The sequence below is a fragment of the Papio anubis genome, chromosome 6 (genome assembly GCF_008728515.1).
Source record: "Papio anubis isolate 15944 chromosome 6, Panubis1.0, whole genome shotgun sequence".
NCBI lineage: Eukaryota > Metazoa > Chordata > Mammalia > Primates > Cercopithecidae > Papio > Papio anubis.
The window spans coordinates 90,922,911-90,944,473 of NC_044981.1; positions in this window are offsets into that span (position 1 = coordinate 90,922,911).

Below are 21,563 nucleotides of genomic sequence, written 5' to 3' on the forward strand. Positions count from 1 at the left end.
ATGAAAGGGCTGGTGAATTACCTTTCAATCAATAAATCCCCTTCTTAGAGGTTGCATTGTTGCCCGTAGGGTTGATGAGCCTAGCTAATTTCCCTTTAGGGCTGAAAAAACTATTTAGGTTCATATGACACTGCTATCCTTTAGGACTTCTTAGGATAAAGCAAATGTTAAAAAATTACTACCATTAAATTGAATAAAAAGGTGAAGCTATCAACCCCTAGTCTATAAAAATTAATCTTGAAACAATTTGAAGATGTTTAAACCCCAATTATTGCTCCTGTGTGTTTTAAGTTCCAGTGTAAATCTTGTGATGGCAGAAATCAGAGTACCTCACCTGGTGTGTCGTTTAGAATGGCCTGCAAGTATGGCAGACGTAATGAGAATAATCAGAAGTACATTTCCAAAACAAATTAATAAGACTGTTTGCATACCCAGGAAGTAGGTTAGGTATACTTAAATACAAGCCCATCTTATTGACCCATATTATCTAATGTACAGCAATTACACAGGTGTTTTCCTTATGGAGTTATAAGAGGCACACCAAAAAAATCAAAGATCACAGACAATTTACCCATACGCTTTTTTCTCATTCTAACCATACTCACTTTTTACAGTTCAGTGGGGGAAAGATTACATACTGACATTTTTGAAATTTAAAAACAAGAACAAATTTTGCTAATATCAGAATTATTACCTGTATTTGGTTCAGTAAAGATTCTTGCATATATGCAAAACAATTGCATATAATCCAGATTATATGTGTTGACATACTATGTTTATTTCCCTTATATTGATTTTTTTAAACTGGAAGACTTAAGTTACAGAGAAAGATTAAAGGAAAATCTATTTGTTAAAAAATACATGTATTCTCTATGAATAGGAATGCATAGATTTTTCTCTCTCATAACTCATTGTGATTTTGGCATTTGAGAATCCTACCACAGAAATCAAGATTAGTAATGATTCATATTAATTGAGTAGTAAAAGTCCTCTGTCTCTCTGTGCCTATGTTTTATGAGGTGAAGTATGTGAATAAAACAAAAATGTGGATTGTTCATTTATCCTTTCTCACATAACTAAACTAAAATGAAACTTGAAAGTCTTGAATGTTTACTGCATCTTTAGAAATATACACTCTCGAAAATACTTTTACTCATTTTCTTAAAATCTCTTTATACATTTTGATGGTCCAGTGTCTTTTAAAAAGATAGTTAGTTGGATTGCATATTAACTCTCTACAACTTTGATACAAAGAAAAAATTACCTGTTCCCTTTATTTGTCATTAGCTCCTCTAGTCTCTTTCGTGAGAAACCATTCATTGGCTGGTAGGAGAAAGATCAACTAAATATCTTATCCAGTTTAAAACCTGGATTGATCACAATATTAAACCATGTTTCAGATAGCCTGTTTAATTAAATTTGTTGTAGAGCTGCCTTCATAGGTATTTTAAGTTTGGCCTGAAAATTTCTTTGTACATAGTGAACTCGGCAGCCCTGAAATCACTCTGAACCTAGTCTGGTTCTGAGGGCTGCCCAATTCACAAATTGTCCTTTGCTTAATTAAACTCTATTCAATTGAGTTTGCCTAAACATTTTCTATTAACACCTCTCATTGATTCTCACCACAAGACAAACATCTAGCAGTAGGAAGTGTGGTGTTGGGTGGACCAGCTCAGGCTGACATGTGCCATTTGAAAGGTAAATCCTATGTGTGTTTTATGTTTAGGTGTCCCTGGCTTCTAATGCTTAAGTCTGTGGTCTATTAACTTTGGTTCTACCCTCAGTTCTAGAAACAGTCCTCATGGCCGTTCCTAATGAGCCTGGATCTACCTAAGGATTTGTTTATATAACTCATCTGCAATCTGAGTGTTACTGTCTTTGATCCCAGCCAGGCTGTACTACGGCAAGCCTCTGACATGCTTTTGGTTCTATAAAGTAAAGTAAAGTAAAGTAAAGTAAAATAAAATAAAATAAAATACAATACAATACAATAAAATAAAAGGTTGTTTTAGAGAACACTCAAATGCTTCCCTCTGCTGGACAGTACCAAAGTTACTTTGATAAGTCTGTTGCTGAGTAATGGATACCATGACCCTCAGCGTTCCAAATAACTAGTGACCTAACTATTGTTTTCCACTCTGTATTAGTTCATTTTCACAGAGCTATAAAGAAACATCTGAGATTGGGTAAGTTATGAAGAAAGGTTTAATTGACTCACAGTTCCACATGACTGGGGAGGCCTCAGGAAACTCAGAATCATGGCAGAAGGTGAAGGGGAAGCAAGGCACACCTTACATGGCAGCAGGAGAGAAAGAGAGCAAGGGGGAGAAGTGCCACCCTTTCAAACCATCAACTCTCATGAGAACTCACTCACCATCAGGAGAACAACAAGGGAGAAATCTGCCTCTATGATCCAACCATCTTCCACCACACCCCTCCTCTGACATGCAGGAATTACAATCTGAGATGAGATTTGGGTGGGGACACAGAGCCAAGCCATATCACACCCTCATATAAATGTCTGTTTCTAAAAAATATTTAAAAAACAGAAATCAGAACATTGGTCTGCTAGTCATTTCTCTGTCCTCTGCTTCTCATCTATTACTCCTTTAGTTTCCCTAGTGTCAGAAAAGACCCAGCTTCCCTGTTTGCTCTTCCTATGTGGGCTTCTATGGTTTAGCCCACACAACCTAGCTCTTGCTGTGCAAAACAGAGATAAAGGAATTTAACAATCTTCCCTCATGACTCTACCCTCACTGTCAAGGTTATTGGCTTGCTTCCAAGTCATATTTTTCAATGTCAAAAACTCAATCTTTCCATTTGATTCCTTTTGTAACAACTTATAATCTTCTTCAGGCAGAAGGACAGAGTAGGGCAAAGTGCACGTGGTACAAAGGAAAGTTTCAAAGGTTAAAAAGAAAAATAATTAATAACCTTAGATTATCACACTTATTACTTTTTTCTTTTTATGCTTCTAAAAGTAGATCATGAATATAAAGTGTATCTAAAACTCAAAAGACAATGTCCATCTAGGAATGTGTCCCAGAGTAAGAAAGTATATATAGAAAGACTGATGAATCTTAAAGTATAAAAATTAATCGTATTTGTATGGTAAAACTTGTAGTTAAAATGATTAACAATATATTTGAGAACATCCCCTTAATATAGGTGTAAGGACATTGATGCTCACATAGTTCAAAGTTCTTACAAGTAAAGAAGGAAAGGACAGCCTTCCTATCCATGAATAAGCAAATGTGAAATTAGAAATGTCAATTGTTAGTAAATATTAAAATAAATATTTGGCCTTTACTCATTATCAAAGAAATGAAAAGTAGAATGAGATACCATTTCCCCCTATAGATTGGCAAAAATTCAAAAGAATGGTAAAGACCAGGAAGGGGAACCACATAAAGAAATTGACACTCTTCTTTATGGTGGCATTAGAGACATTGTTGAGATCATTGCTTTTAGAAAAGAGATAAGCTTGTGGATTAAAATTCCTAGATTATTAGTTACTACATCAACTAATTAAACATGCAAATATGTTTAATTTTTATGCTTTAAGCTTTAATGGTCTTTCTGTATGTATTTTCTGACTCTGGGACACATTCCTTGGGAGGCTAATATATGGGATTTTTATGTAATATACTTGACATGGTAAGTGTCAATACAAAGTTGTTGTGGTTGTTAGAATACACATTGGCTCAGTCATTTTGAAAAGGAATTTATCAAAACATATACAAAACTTTAAAGAATGTATATGTCCTATGAGCCAACATTTCTAGGAATTTTCCCAAAACAATGAATCAAATGTATATGTACAATTATGAAGAGTTAAATTACAGCTTATTTAAAATAGAAAATTGGAAACAAATGTGCAAAAATAGGGATTTATGAAAATCTTTGCATACCTACTACTAAAATCCAGCATCTGTTGAATCTACTTTGTTTCTTGCCCGACTTTCCATTTTGTTCCTGTAAGATCAACCATATGTTTTAAAGCATCTTGTCATATTGTGATCTAGCATTTACTTGGGCTTGAAGATTTTTCAGGTGTTCTTAATTTGTTATTTTATTTAAGAAAAAAATCAGTGTACATCTTTTTAACATTGGTACATTTTCATCACTTATTAATATTTAAATTAAAAGCAACAATCTTCAAAGAAGTGTATATTTGAATTATTTTTAATACACATCAAATAGTATGAAATAAAATATTAAAACATTATCTTCAGCTGATTGGATTACTAGCAAAAGAGAGAGTGTGTGTGTACACTTACTTTTCCATGTTTTGAACATTAGTATTTTCTTATTTGAGTATATATTAATGTTATAATTATAAATACTTTCATAAATGAATCTATATATATTATTTTTGATTTGTTAAAATACGTACACTTTTTTAAAAAATTAAGAATTTTGATTCTTTTTAATTATATTTTCTGTGCATACAACTTTTAAAATTACTTTACAGAGTTATAGTACCTCTATTGTTTTGTTGCTTTAAAAAAAAAACCTGACAATATTAAATAAACACAGTAAACACACAAGTATCCTGGCATTCAATATCCAAATCATTCTGATTCTGACCTCCTTTTCTAGCCTTATTTTCTATGACTCTGCAGAATTAGTCTTCCTTACCTGGTGCCAGGCTGAACCACTGAATATTCTTTAAGCATATATTTCCCACTCACATGTCCCTTGTGATTCCTGTATAGATGGATTGTATTAGCCTTATCAAAATCCCAATATTTCAAAACACAGTCATTATTGAGGGTGAATCAAAGCATGACCTTTTCCACTGTCTTCTGCCTTCTTTAATACTTTGAGGATAAAATAGTATCTTTATCTTTGAATTACTATACATTTTTAATTCACGCCTCTTACAACACCAGTTGCATAGAATCCTGCATTGTAGATACTTGTAAATGGCACTTTTTTCTCTTTAGGTAAAGTCTTTCTAAAGACAGAGATCCTGAATCTTTAGAGTGGTCAACTCATTTTATTCTGTTTGACATACAAAAGTATTAGAATTTAATAAATTTAATGAATTATTTTCCATTTTTAAGGAAAAAAAAGTGTCTTGAATTAACATGTTAGCTATTGCATTTTGATTCTATCCATTTCTAAGGTCATGCAGCACTTTAGGAGATATCTTAAAAAGTTATCTCTGGGTTATTCCTTCTTGATAGCTTGAACTTCAGTTATCATAAATATATTAAGGAAAATAACTTACACTAAAATCTAAGACTAAACAAGACATGCAAGAAGACATCATTTAATTAAGTTGCATTCTTCAGTCTGCATGATTTCTTTTGCCTGGTTGCTTTATAACATTACCATTGAGACAGGAATAATACAGGTGGTCACAGGAGAACCGAAAATTCGAGGCAGCAGTTTCACATGACTAGCAAAAAGAAACTGTTGAAATAAATGCATAAACTAAGGGCTGGCAAAACCCCGAAACACCAGGGTGTGGGGCAAGATAGCTGAGATCAACTGGACCCAACATGGTGCTGGGTTTGAACTAAGTTTCACCTAGGACCTCACTATACACCCATTAACATAATAAATCACACACCTGCCAGCACCATGACAGTTCCAGGAACACCTGTATTTGGTGTAAAAATAGGTGGTACCACAGTTCCAAGAAACTTTCACCTTTTTCCAGGAATCTTTGTGAATATTCCAACCCTTGGTTGAGGAAACCCATAAAGACAGAAACCCTAAGCCCCTCTTCATGACTCTCTCTTACGTATGCCTGCACTCCCCTTTCTCGAGTGTGTATTTTTCACTTTCAAGTATTAATATTCTATCTCCGTACTTTCACTGTTTTCTGACTTGTCCTTGAATTCCTTCTCATGACAGTGTCAAGAGCCTGGACACACAGGCTGGGGTTGAGGTCCCACTGGCATTTGGTGACCTCCCCCAACTCACCAGTATCACCATGCCAACACATTTGAGTTTTGATTTTACTTTTGATTTTGCTTTATAGAATGCAATGTTGTTTAAATCCAGGAGCCAAATGTCAGTCATAGAGGCATACTGGTTCATCAGAAGCATCATAACTGAGGGTTTCAGACAGGGAGGAAAAGAACCCCTCAGGAACATGATAAAATTAGATCTAATTTATGTGCACTGTTGAGCCATATATTGAGGTCAGGAGCTGTGATTGAACTGCACCATTTGTGAACTGCTATTCGTTGTCTCAGAAGTAGTCTGAAACATTGCAGCTCAGGCTTCATATCATTATTTAATTAGGTTATCTTGAGTAGAACTTTCTGAGGGAAAAGAAGAGTACTGGAAATTCATTGGAGGTCTAATTAACCACAGCTTTTGTTTTGCCATACAATTATCATTGTAACATATATTCTCACAGCTCTCTATTAAGTAGAAATTGTTTTGCATAGTGTTTACAATATCTTTTCTTACATTGCAATGTTCCTGGTTACCAAGAGTAACTAAAAGTTGTCAGAGAAGATAGAGAGAGTTTATGTCTTTCAGAGTGATTTCTTTTTTAATTAAAAAAATATTTTTAATTTTTGTTGCTACATAGTAGGTATGTAGTAGGTATGTAATTTTTGTTGCTACATAGTAGGTGTATATATTTATAGGGTACATTAGATGTTTTAATACAGGCATACAATGGGTAATAATCACATCGGGGTAAATGGGGTATCCATCACCTCAAGCATTTATTCTTTTTGTTGTGTTACAAAATATCCAATTATACTCTTTTAGTTGTTTCAAAATATACAATAAGTTATTGTTGATGGTAGTCACCCTGCTGTGCTATCAAATACTGGATCTTAATGACTCTGTCTAAATATATTTTTTTACCCATGGGCAATTCCCACTCATGCCCATCTTAGAGTGATTTTTAAAAATACTCTGAGAACATATATGTGTGCGAGGTATGTATGCCTCACTGTAATATACAATTATGCAATATTTGGGGATAAAACACATTAAGGTGCTTGGGCCAAAAAGTCAAGTAAAACAAAGCAAAATGCAAACAAAACCAACAATAAAAAAAGCACTTTGAAAGTAAATATTATTGTTTCTTTTTTTTCTCCTTAATGTTTTCATTTCCTATTTCCAGAGGCAAAGATGATTTTTTTCCTCTTCTTTAATTCTGTCTTGAAAGCCTTCTGTGGATATTAGTGGGAGAAAACTGTGAAGCATTCAATATCTCATTTAAGCTACTAAGCACAAAGAATACTTAAATATTTTTCACCTATATGCAATTGCTTTTACTGCTGCATCAAACACTGCTGGGGTGTGAGGAAGTAGGTGTTATTATTCAAACCTAACCTTGATTTTCTAAAGTAGTATTTTAACAACCAAATGCAAAATATTTTAGGGAGTGAACTGAGTTTCGAATATTTCTATGGCATGCCATATTTGTGTTGAGATAAACACAGTGACTGGCTGTTCATTTTCTGTTCTACAATGGCACATTATGAATGTTCCTATAAACCTGTGCTCACAGTATATGGACTTGGGAAGCACTATGGTTAAGACTGAGAATATCTAGCTTCCACTTAGTTGCCTGGACAAACCAAATAAAAAATGAGCAAAGGACTTGAATAGATACTTCTCTAAAGAAGATATACAAATGGCCAATAAGCACACATAAAGATGTTCAATATCAGTAATCATTAGAAAAATGAAAATCAAAACTGTAATGAGATATCACTTCACACACATTACAATGGCTAATATTTAAAAAATAACAAGCATGGGGATATAGAGTAATTAGAACCTTGGGTACTGTTGGTGGAATGTAAAATGGTACAGCCACTGTGGAAATAAGTATGACATTTATTGAAAATAATAATAAAGCTATTATATGATCCAGCAGTTCTACTTGTGGGTATATACGTCTCGAGAATTGAAAGCAGGGTCTCTAGGAGATAGTTGTACACCCATGTTTATAGCAGCATTATTCATGATAGTTAAAACATGTAAGAAACCAGTTTGTTTATGAATGGATGAATGGATATGCAAAATGTAGTGCATACATACAATGAAATATTATTCAGCCTTCAAAAGGAAGAAAATTCTAACATATGCTACAACATGAATGAAACTTGAGTACATTAGGCTAAGTGAAATAAGCCAGTCATGTAAAGACAAATATTGTATAATTCCATACATATAAAGTACTTTAGTAGTCAAAATCACAGAGACAGAAAGCTGACTGGTGGTTGCCAGAAGCTGAGGGGAGGGGACAATAAGTTATTATTTAATGGGTATAGAGTTTCAGTTTTGTAAAATGAGAAGAGTTATGAGGATGGATGGCAGTGATGGTTGCACAAGATTATAAATGTATCTGATATTATTGAACCATACACATAAAAATGGTTGAGTTTGAATTTAAATTTTATGCTTTATGTATTTGTCACAAAAACATGAAGCAAAAACAGAGTAGGCCAAGATGACATTTCCTCCAGGAAACCTCAAGAGCTCTCCTATCTCTTAATCTCTTCTTGAGCACCAAATACTCGCATGATCCTGCCTCTGAACTCGGTTCCCGGAATTATAATTGCTTGTTCCTTTTTTAAATATCCACAACCTTCCTTAAATTTCGGTATCAAAATTCCAGATGGCGAATACTTTTACTCATCATGGTATAGAGCTCTGTGTCCTGTCTCGAATGAATGTGAGTATTCTGTTAGGCTCTTTACCTTCACGCGCAGGTAAAGGAAACTAGACATTCATTTTTCCTTTTTCCCTTTCTGAAGGAATAAAGAATGAGATTCTTTCTTTCTTTCCCACCAAGCACATACAGGAGTCATATGCAGAGGTTGCATTCACCTCATGTGGATCAGAACAGTTGCAGTAGCAGTTAAAACAGTGATACCAGTGACTAAAAAGCTACTGTCCTGAGCCTCCTGACAGTGTTTCTGCTGTTTTAGCCAAGAGGGACACTTCTTAGGACCCTCTGTTAGATGTCCTCAGATTTAACAACTAAAGGGGTAATGCATGGCAGATGGGAAAATTGGCTTTTAACATTCTGCACTAGTCATACAGCCAAGGTCTTTTCTGATTGGTCAGTGCCTATACCACACTTATTGTTAAGTACTTTAAATACAGTTCTTGAGTGTAAGGTTATAAAATTAAATACCAATGTCTTACATAATAATTGTGCTTTTTTGCTGTGTTCTTAGCTATGTTATACATACAACTCTTTAGGAAAAAACGTTCAATTACATTTTTAAAATATTTCTCATACCTTGAAAAGAGAAATTATCCAGAAGTACTAAGCATACTTCATGTTATAGATAGTATGTAATATAGAACACATATATTTTAAAAATAAGATGTAATTTTAATAGTAAATATAGAATTTTTAAAGTAGAGAAATATTAATATAAACAGGATAAAATCCTCTCACATATATATCTTTACAAAATAAAATCCAGATTATATTTTAAATATAGATTTTAAAAGTTTATTTCATTAAAATTGTAGATCAGTGATCTCCTATTGTAAAAGAAGTACCTGTCAAGTTAAGTTGGAAGCACTAAAAACTACAAACAGTTATACCCATTTTCCCAGAGTCCTAGACAGATCAGCAACAAAGCATAGTAACATATCGCCTTGGAAATGCCTTCAAAGATAATACACTAACAAAACTCATTAACCAAATGTCTATGGCATACTAAACAAACAAGAACATTTTCATGATTGTGAAGTTTTGCTGAATAATCAATAATCTCCTGGTACTTTGCAGCAGTAAATACTAAAGACAATTAGAAACAACTTATTTAGAGTACAATTAAAAGTGGGAGGTACATGGAAAAGAGCATGGAGCCATATGAAAAATAGACTAACAGATCGGCCAGGGGATCATAACTACAATGTGCATACAAGGTTGATTCCCATTTAGCCCCACAGAGGAGTAGAATTTTCTTAATATCTAGTGTTAGGTTTATGGAAATAAGGTCTTCTATAAGAAATGGTGTGACAGAGATATTCCCAGCGGGTGCTGATTATCGGAAACTCTTATTTAACATATCATGATTTGGGGCACATAAAAGAAGATGGATGTTAGAAAGGCAGTGATTTTCCAGGCCCTATAAAAGGTAATTGAAGCATTAAAACAACTACACAGGAAGCCAAACTAGAGGAGTTGTGGATCAGAAAATATAACTGTGAGATGTTAGAATATCAAATACTCTTTCTTACTAATTGAAAATGCATTCATGTACACTCTAGGGACCTGAGTACCTGTTCTATAAGTTAATTAGGTACTAATATTTAAACTGGAATTTTTCTTTGGTTAAAGGAGTCTAATGTTAATAATAATGTGTATGTATATATAGACACACATATATACATCAATACTACAAAACATTGTCAAGAAAAATATTTAGCTTTCCTAGGCAGAGAGAGAAATCTTACCTACATGGATCTGTATTTCAAATATATTTTTAATAAACTTACATTTTCAAATAAAAGTATCTCACACTACATTTGCACCATAAATTGTTTGGGATGAAATAGGGGAAAGTGCCAGGCATGGTGGCTCACACCTGCAATCCTAGCATGTTGGGAGGCTGAGATGGATGGATCACTTGAGGTCAGGAGTTCAAGACCAGCCTGGCCAACATGGCAAAATCCCACTGTTACCAAAAATACAAAAATTAGCCAGGTGTGCTGGTGTATGCTGATAATCCCCACTACTCAGGAGACTGAGACACTAGAATTGCGTGAACTCAGGAGGCAGAGGTTGGAGTCAGCTGAGATCATACCACTGCACTCCAGCCTGAGTGATAGAGTGAGACTCTGTCTCAAAAAGAAATAGTAAAGAAAAGAAGAGGAGAGAAGAGAAGAGAAGAGAAGAGAAAAGAAAAGAAAAGAAAAAAAGAATTAATGGAAACAAAAACTTTGGAATAATAGGTGACAGAAAGAGCCAGAGATCATCACTGATGTTCACATGCTGTCTGAAAGGGTCTAAGTCACCCCTGTCATATTTTCATATTAGTTTTGGTTTACCCTGTGTTCCTCAAACATATTCCTTTTCCTTCAGTGAATATTGGAAGGCTTTTGGGGTATGACAAACCTCAGGAGTCTCCAACATTTCTTAGGGCGAGACAACACATTTTTAATAGGTCATGTCCATTTTACAAGTTGAACTAAGGTTATAGAAACTGAAGCCTGACATTTTTTGTTTGTTTGTTTTTAATTTTTGTTATATATTGACAAATTATACTTGTATATATTTATGGGGCACAAAGTGATGGTATAATTTTTGTTGCAATGTAGAAACATTAGATTAGCTTAATATATCATTACTTCAAACATTTAAATTTTTATACAAGAACATTAGAAATTACTCTCTTAGGATATTGAACTTCACAGAATTCAGCTGTTATCTATATTCACCCCATGGTACAACTGATATAAAAAAAAGAAAAACCCTATTTCTCCTGTCTAACTGAGGCTTTGTACACTGTGACTATCATCTCCACATTTTCCCTACCCTCAGGCCTATGAAAACCACCATTCTATTCTCTACTTCCACATATAAGTGATAGCATGTGGTATCTTTCTGTGTTTGGCTTGTTTCACTTAGCATGATGTTCTTCAATTTCATTGTCTTAAATTGTACATTTTTTTTCTTTTTTAAGGCTGAATAATATTTCATGGCGTATGAATACCACATTTTATTTATCCATTAATTAGCTCATGAACACTTAGTTTAATTCCATAATACGGCCATTGTGAATAATGCTGCAATAAACAGGGGAGTGCAGACATCTTTGTCACATACTGATTTAAATATTTGGGGGAAATACTCAGATGTAGGATTGTTATATCATATGGTAATTCTATTTTTAGTTTTTTGAGGAACCTCCATAGTGTTTTCCATAATGATTATAGTAATTTGCATTCCCACTAACAGTGTACAAGGGTTCCCTTTTCTCCACATCCTTGCCAATACTTGTTATCTTTCCCCTTTTTTTTCTGATAGACATTCTAACAGGTGTGAGTTAATATCTCACTGTGGTTTTTAATTTTCATATTTCTAATAATTGGTGATATTGAGCATGTTTTAAATGTATCTGTTATCTATTTGTATTTTTTCTTTTGAGAAATGTTGATTCTGGTCCCTTGTTTATTTTTAATATCAGATTATGTATTAGCCCGTTTTCAGACTGCTGACAAAGACATACTCAAGACTGGGCAATTTACAAAAGAAAGAGGTTTATAATGGACTTAAAGTTCCATATGGCTGGGGAAGCCTCATAATCATGGCAGAAGGTAAAGAGGAGCAAGACATGCCTTACATGGTTGGCAGCAGGCAAAAAGAGAGCTTGTGCAGGGAACCTTCCCGTTTTAAAACTATTGACTTCATGAGATTCATTCACTATCAAAAGAACCGTGCAGGAAAGATCCGCCCCCACAATTCAATCACCTCCCACCAGGTTTCTTCCACAACACATGGGAATTGTGGGAATTCAAGATGAAATTTGGGTGAGAACACAGCCAAGCCATATCATTCCATTCCTGGCCCCTCCCAAATCTTACATCCTCACATTTTAAAACTAATCATGCCCTCCTAATAGTCCTCCAAAGTCTTAACTCATTTCAGGATTAACTCAAAAATCCACAGACCAATGTCTCATCTGAAACGACGCAAGTCTCTTCCACTCATGAGCCTGTAAAATCCAAAGCCAGTTAATTATTTCCTAGATACAATGGGGGTACAGGCATTGGATAAATACACTCACTCCAAATGGGAGAAATTGGCCAAAACAAAGGGGCTACAGGTCCCAGGCAAGTCTGAAATCCAGCAGGACAGTCAGATCTTAAAGCTCCAAAATGATCTCCTTTGACTCCATGTCTCATACTCAGGTCACACTGGTGTAAGAGGTGGGTTCCCATGGTCTTGGGCAGCTCTGTCCCTCTGGCTCTACAGGGGACAGCCTCCTTCCTGGCTGCTTTCATGTGCTGGCATTGAATGTCTTGGCTTCTCCAAATGCATGGTGCGAGCTGTCAGTGGACCTACCATCTGGGGTCTGGAGGACCACAGCCCTCTTCCCACAGCTCCACTAGATGGTAACCCAATAGTGACTCCATGTGGGGGCTCTGACCACATATTTTCCTTCCACACTGCCCTAGCAGAGGTTCTCCATGAAAGCCCCTCCCCTGCAGCAAACTTCTTGACATCCAGGTGCTTCCATATATTCTAGGAAAGCTAGGCAAAGGTTCTCAAACCCCAATTTTCAATTTCTGTGAATTGGCAGGCTCAACGCCATGAGGAAGCTGCCAAACTTTGAGGCTTGCACCCTCTGAAGCCATGGCCCTGGCTCTATATTGGCCCCTTTCAGCCATGACTGGAGAGACTGGATGCAGGGCACCAAGTACCTAGACTGTATACAGCACATAGACCCTGGGGCCAGCCCATTAAGCCACTTTTTCCTCCTAGTCTTCCAGACCTATGATGGGGGAGGGCTGCTGTGAAGACTTCAGATATGCCCTGGAGACATTTTCTCCATTGTCTTGGGGATTAACATTTCAGCTCCTTGTTACTTATGCAACCTGCAGCCAGCTTCAATTTCTCCTCAGAAAATGAATTTTTCTTTTCTATTGCATTGTCAGCCAGCAAATTTTCCAAACTTTTATGCTCTGCTTATCTTTTAAAACTGAATGCCTTTAACAGCACCCAAGTCACATCTTGAATGCTTTTCTGCTTATAAATTATTTTTTCCATCAGATACACTAAATCATCTGTCTCAGGTTCAAAGTTACACAAATCTCTAAGGCAGGGGCAAAATGCCACCAATCTCTTTGCTAAAACATAACAAGAGTCACACGATAATAGTGGGAGACTTTAACACCCCACTGTCAATATTAGATCAGTGAGACAGAAAATTAACAAGGATATTCAGGACTTGAACTCAGCTCTGGACCAAGTGGACCTAATAGACATCTACAGAACTCTCCACTCCAAATCAACAGAATGTACATTCTTCTCAGCACCACATCACACTTATTCTAAAACTGACAGCATAATTAGAAGTAAAAGACTCCTCAGCAAATGCAAAAGAATGGTAATCATAACAGTCTCTCAGACCACAATGCAATCAAATTAGAATTCAGGATAAAAAAACTCACTAAAAATCGCACAAATACATGGAAACTGAACAACCTCTTCCTGAAAGACTACTGGGTAAAAAACAAAATTAACGCAGAAATAAATAAGCTCTTTGAAACCAATGAGAACAAAGACACAACATACCAGAATCTCTGGAACATAGCTAAAGCAGTGTTTACAGGGAAATTTATAGCACTAAATGCCCACATGGGAAAGCTGGTAAGATCTAAAATTGACACCCTAACATCACAGTTAAAGGAACATCACACACCGGGGCCTATCATGGGGAGGGGGGAGGGGGGAGGGATTGCATTGGGAGTTATACCTGATGTAAATGACGAGTTGATGGGTGCAGCAGACCAACATGGCACAAGTATACATATGTAACAAACCTGCACGTTATGCACATGTACCCTACAACTTACAGTATAATAATAATAAATAAATTAAAAAAAAAAAAGAACTAGAGAAGCAAAACAAACAAATTCAAATGCTAGCAGAAGACACGAAATAACTAAGACATGAGCAGAACTGAAGGAGACAGAGACATGAAAAACCCTTCAAAAAATCAATGACCCCAGGAGCTGTTTTTTTTGTTTTTTTAATTTTTATTTTATTTTATTTTATTTTTTTTAAAGACTAACAAAATAGACTACTGGTCAGACTAATAAAGAAGAAAAGAGAGAAGAATCAAATAGACACAATAAAAAATGCTAAACGGGATGTCACCACTGATCCCACAGAAATACAAACTACTATCAGAGAATACTATAAGTACCTCTATGCAAATAAAGTAGAAAATCTAGAAGAAATAGATACATTCCTGGACACATACACCCTCCCAAGACTAAACCAGGAAGGAGTCGAAACCCTGAATAGACCAATAACAAGATCTGAAACTGAGGCAGTAATTAATAACCTATCAACCAAAAAAAGTCCAGGACTAGATTGATTCACAGCTGAATTCTACCAGAGGTACAAAGAGGTGCTGGTATCAGTCCTTTTGAAACTATTCCAAGCCATAGAAAAAGAGGGACTTCTACCTAACTCATTTTATGGGGCCAGCATCATCCTGATACCAAAACCTGGCAGAGACACAACAACAAAAAAGAAAATTTCAGGTCAATATCCCTGATGAACATCTATGTGAAAATCCTCAATATAATACTGGCAAACTGAATCCAGCAGCACATCAAAAAACTTATCCACCATGATTAAGTTGGCCTCATTCCTGGGATGCAAGGCTGGTTCAACATATGCAAATCAATAAATGTAATCCATCACATAAACAGAACCAACGACAAAAACCGCATGTCTCAACAGATGCAGAAAAGGTCTTCAATAAAATTCAACACCACTTCATGCTAAAAACACTAAAAAAATAGGTATTGATGGAGCATAGCTCAAAATAATAACAGCTATTTCTGACAAACCCACAGCCAATATCATACTGAATGGGCAAAGGTGGAAGCATTCCCTTTGAAAACTGGCACAAGACAAGGAATTCATCACTCACCACTCCTATTCAACATAGTATTGGAAATTCAGGCCAGGGCAATCAGGCAAGAGAAAGAAATAAAGGATATTCAAATAGGAAGAGAGGAAGTCAAATTGTCTCTGTTTGCAGATGACATGATTATATATTTAGAAAACCCCATCGTCTCAGCCCAAAAATTCCTTAAGCTGATAAGTAACTTAAGCAGTCTCAAGAAACAAAATCAATGTGCAAAAATCACAGGCATTCCTATACACCAATCATAGACACATAGAGAGCCAAATCATGAGTGAACTCCCATTCGCAATTGCTACAAAGAGAATAAACTACCTAAGAATACAACTTACAAGGGATGTGAAGGACCTTTCAAGGAGAACTACAAACCACTGTTCAAGGAAATAAGAATGGACACAAATAAATGGAAAAACATTCCATGCTCGTGCATAGGAAGAATCAGTATTGTGAAAATGGCCATACTGCCCAAAGTAATTTATAGGTTCAATGTTTTTTTTTTTTTTTTTAATTTTTATTTTTTATTTTTTATTTTTTTTAAATTTAATTTAATTTAATTTTATTTATTTTTTAAAATTTATTTATTATTATTATACTGTAAGTTGTAGGGTACATGTGCATAACGTGCAGGTTTGTTACATATGTATACTTTGTGCCTTGTTGGTGTGCTGCACCCATCAACTCCTGCCATTTACATCAGGTATAACTCCCAGTGCAATCCCTCCCTCCCACATGATAGGTCTCCGCATGTTCCCTTCCTGAGTCCAAGTGATCTCATTGTTCAGTTCCCACCTATGAGTGGTAAACATGCGGTGGCTTGGTTTTCTGTTTTTGTGGATAGTTTGCTAAGACGATGGATTCCAGCTGCATCCATGCTAAACCCTGTGACATACAAACTCATCCTTTTTATATGGCCGTATAAGACCATGTAAGTGTATATGTGCCACATTTCTTAATCCAATCTGTCACTGATGGACATTTGGGTTGATTCCAAGTCTTTGCTATTAGGAATAGTGAAGCGCACGTAGTGCATGTGTCTTTATAGCAGCATACTTATAATCCTTTTGCATAATCCCCAGTAATGGGATGGTCATATGGTACATCTAGTTCTAGATCCTTGAGGAATCGCCATACTGTTTTCTTCCATAATGGTTGAACTAGTTTACAATCCCACCAACAGTGTAAAAGTGTCTTATTTCTCTCCACATCCTCTCCAGCACCTGTTGTTTCCTTGACTTTGAATGACGCTTTATTCTAACTGGTGTGAGATGGTATCTCATTGTGGTTTTGATTTGCATTTCTCTGATGGCCAGTGATGATGAGCATTTTTCATGTGTTTGTTGGCTGTATGAATGTCTTCTTTGAGAAATGTCTATTCATATCCTTTGCCCACTTTTTGATGGGTTGTTTGTTTTTTTCTGTAAATTTGTTTGAGTTCTTGTAGGTTCTGGATATTAGCCCTTTTGTCAGATGAGTAGATTGCAAAAAATTTTCTCCCATTCTATAGGCTGACTGTTCACTCTGATGGTAGTTTCTTTTGCTGCAGAAGCTCTTTAGTTTAATGAGATCCCATTTTGTTTCAATTTTGGCTGCTGTCAGTTGTTTTTGGTGTTTTAGACATGAAGTCTTTGCCCATGCCTATGTCCTGAATGGTACTACCCAGGTTTTCCTTCGAGGATTTTATGGTATTAGGTCTAACATTTAAGTCTCTAATCCATCTTGAATTTCTATTTATGGCTAGCCAATTTTCCCAGCACTATTTATTAAATAGGGAATCCTTTCCCCATTTCTTTGTTTCTCTCAGGTTTGTCAAAGATCAGATGGCTGTAGATGTGTGTAATATTTCTGAGGACTCTGTCTCTACATTGGTCTATATCTCTGTTTTGGTACCAGGCACATGCTGTTTTGGTTACTGTAGCCTTGTAGTATAGCTTGGTGCCGTAATGCTGGGAGGCTCCCCAGCTTTGTTCTTTGACTCAGGATTGTCTTGGAGATGCGGTTTTTTGTTCCATATGAACTTTTGAAGCAGTTTTTCCAATTCCTGTGAAGAAACTCATTGGTAGTTTGATGGGATGGCATTGAATCTATAAATTACCTTGGGCAGTATGGCCATTTTCATTATATTGATTCTTCCTATCCATGAGCATGGTATGTTCTTCCATTTGTTTGTGTCCTCTCTTTTATTTCACTGAGCAGTGGTTTGTAGTTCTCCTTGAAGAGGTCCTTTACATCCCTTGTAAGTTGGATTCCTAGGTATTTTATTCTCTTTGAAGCAATTGTGAATGGAAGTTCATTCCTGATTTGGCTCTCTGTTTGTCTGTTATTGGTGTATAAGAATGTTTGTGATTTTGGCATTAATTTTGTATCCTGAGATTTTGCTGAAGTTGCTTATCAGCTTAAGGAGATTTTGGCTGAGACAATGGGTTTAAATATACAATCATGTCATCTGCAAACAGGGACACTTGATTCTTTCTTTTTCCCTAACTGAATACCTTTGATTTCTTTTCTCTTGCCTGATTTAGCCAGAACTTCCAACACTATGTTGAATAACAGGAGTGGTGAGAGAGGGCATCCCCTGTCTTGTGCCAGTTTTCAAAGGAATTTTTCCAGTTTTCTTTGCCCATTCAGTATGATACATATTGGCTGTGGGTTTGCTCTCATAAATAGCTCTTATTATTTTGAGGTAATGCGGTCAATACCGAATTCTATTGAGCTGCTTTAGCATGAAGGGCTGCTGAATTTTGTCAAAAGTCTTTTCTGCATCTGAGTTTAACGCGTGGTTCTGTCTCTTTGGTTCTGCTTATATGCTGATTATGCCGTTGATTTTGCGAATGTTGAATCCAGCCTTGCATCCCAGGGATGCAGCCTACTTGATCATGGTGGATAAGCTTTTTTGATGTGTTGCTGAATCCGGTTTTGCCAGTATTTTATTGAGGATTTTGCATCGATGTTCATCGATATTGGTCTGTACCTCTTTTGTTGTATCTCTGCTGCGGCTTTGTATCAGGATGATGTTGGCCTCATAAAATGAGTTAGAGGATTCCTTTTCTACGACGGAATTAGCGTCTCTAACTCCTCCTTGTACCTCTGGTAGAATTCAGCTGTGAATCCATTGGTCCTGACTTTTTTTGGTTGGTAGGTCATTACTATTGCCTCAATTTCAGAGCCTGCTATTGGTTCATTCAGGGATTCAACTTCTTCCTGGTTTAGTCTTGGAAGAGTGTAAGTGTCCAGGAAATTATCCATTTCTTCTAGATTTTCCAGTTTATTTCCAGAGAGGTGTTTATAGTATTCCCTCTGCTGATGGCTTCAGTTTCTGTGGGTCGGTGGTGATATCCCCTTGACTATACAATTTGATTTTCTCTCTCTTTTCTTCTTCTTATTAGTCTCATAGTGGTCTGTCAATTTTGTTGGATCTTTTCAAAAACCAACTCCTGGATTCATTGATTTTTGAGGGTTTTTGTGTCTCTATCTCCTTCAGTTCTGCTCTTGATCTTAGTTATTTCTTTTGCCTTCTGCTAGCTTAATGTGTTTGTTTTGCTTCTGGTTCTTTTTAATTGCAATGTTATGTCAATTTTGTGATCTTTCCTGCTTTCTCTCAGGGCATTTAGTGCTGTAAATTTCCACACTGCTTTTAAATGTGTCCTGTGAGATTCTGGTATGTTGTATCTTTTGTTCTCATTGGTTTCAAAGAACATCTTATTCTGCCTCATTTCAAGATGTACCCAGTAGTCATTCAGGAGCAGGTTGTTCTGAAGGCTTCCATGTAGTCGAAGCGGTTTTGATTGAGTTTCTTAGTCCTGAGTTCTAGTTTGATTGCACTGTGGTCTGAGAGACAGTTTGTAGAGCACTTCTGTTCTTGTACATTTGCTGAGGAGTGCTTTACTTCCAATTACGTGGTCAATTTTGGAGTAAGTGATAAAGGTTGAGAAGAATGTATTCTGTTGATTTGGGTGGAGAGTTCTATAGATGTCTACATAGGTCTGCTTGCTGCAGAGATGAGTTCAATTCCTGGATATCCTTTTTGTTCACTTTCTGTCTCGTTGATCGTGGAGGTTGAAGTTCCATTATTATTGTATGGGAGTCTAAGTCTCTTTGTAAGTCTCTAAGGACTTTGCTTTATGAATCTGGGTGCTCCTGTATTGGTGCATATATATTTAGGATAGTTAGCTCTTCCTGTTGAATTGATCCCTTTACCATTATGTAATGGCCTTCTTTGCCCTCTTTTGATCTTTGATGGTTTAAAGTCTGTTTTATCAGAGACTAGGATTGCAACCCGCGCTTTTTTTGTTCCATTTGTTTGCAAATCTTCCTCCATCCCTTTATTTTGAGCCTATGTATGTTCTGCGCAGGAGATGGGTCTCCTGAATAAGCAGAGACTGATGGGTCTTGACTCTTTATCCAGTTTACAAGGTCTGTGTCTTTTAATTGGACATTTAGTCCATTTACATTTAAGGTTAAGATTGTTATGTGAACTTGATCCTGCCATTATGATATTAACTGCTATTTTGCTCGTTAGGCTGATGCAGTTTCTTCCTAGCCCAAGGGTCTTTACATTTTGGCATGTTTTTGAGGTGCTTGGTACCGGTTGTTCCTTCCATGTTGAAGTGCTTCCTTCAGGGTCTCTTTGTAAGCAGGGGCCTAGTGGTGACAAAATCTCTACATTTGCTTATCTGTAAAGGATTTTTATTTCTTCACTTATGAAACTTAGTTTGGCTGGATATGAAATTCTGGGTTTAAAATTCTTTTCTTTAAGAATGTTGAATATTGGCCCCACTCTTCTGGCTTGGAGAGTTTCTGCCGAGAGATTCGCTGTGAGTCTGATGGGCTTCCCTTTGTGGGTAACCCGGACCTTTCTCTGGCTGCCCTGCATTTCTTCATTTCAACCCTGGGTAATCCCACCATGTTCTGGAGTTGCTCTTCTCGAGGAGTATCTTTGTGGCGTTCTCTGTATTTCTGGATTTGAATGTTGGCCTGCCCTACTCTTCAGGGTTAGTTGGGGAAGTTCTCCTGATGATATCCTGAAGAGTGTTTTCCAACTTGGTTCCATTTTCCCCTCACTCTTCAGGCACCCCAATCAGACGTAGGATTTGGTCTTTTTTACATAATCCCCATACTTCTTGCAATTTTGTTCATTTCTTTTGCTTTTTTTCGGCTTTTCTCGCTTTATTTCATTCATTTGATCCTCAATCGCCAGACACTTTTTCTTCCAGTTGATCGAAGTCGGTTACTGAAGCTTGTGCATTTGTCAATGATTTCTCGCGGTCATGAGCCATCTCTTTCATTTCGGCGACCTTCGCATTAATTACTCTAGCCATCACCATCCACTTTTTTTTCAAGATTTTAGTTTCTTTTGCGCTTGGGTAATGGCACTCCTCTTTAGCTCTGAGAAATTTGATGACTGAAGCCTTCTTCTCTCATCTCACAAAGTCATTCTCCGGTCCAGCTTTGATCCGCTGTTGGCGATGAGCCAAGGCGCCTTGCCGGGAGATGCCTTATTTTTGAATTTCCAGCTTTTCTGCCCTGCTTTTCCCCCCATCTTGTGGTTTTATCTGCCTCTGGTCTTTGATGATGGTGATGTACTGATGTGGGTTTTAGGTAGGTGTCCTTCCTGTTTGATAGTTTTCCTTCTAACAGTCAGGACCCTCAGCTGTAGGTCATCAGTTGAGATTTTGCCGAGGTCCACTCCAGACCCTGTTTGCCTGTATCAGCAGCAGAGGCCGCAGAAGATAGAATAGTTCTGAACAGCTGAAAGTGTACCTGTCTGATTCTTGCTTTGTGCTTCCCTTCCTCAGGGGTGTACTCCACCCTGTGAGGTGTGGGTGTCAGACTGCCCCCTAGTGGGGATGTCTCCCAGTTAGCTGCCACTGGGTCAGGGACCTGCAGGGAAGCCTGTCCCTTCTCAGATCCTCAACCTCCGTGTTGGTAGTTCCACTGCTCTTCTTA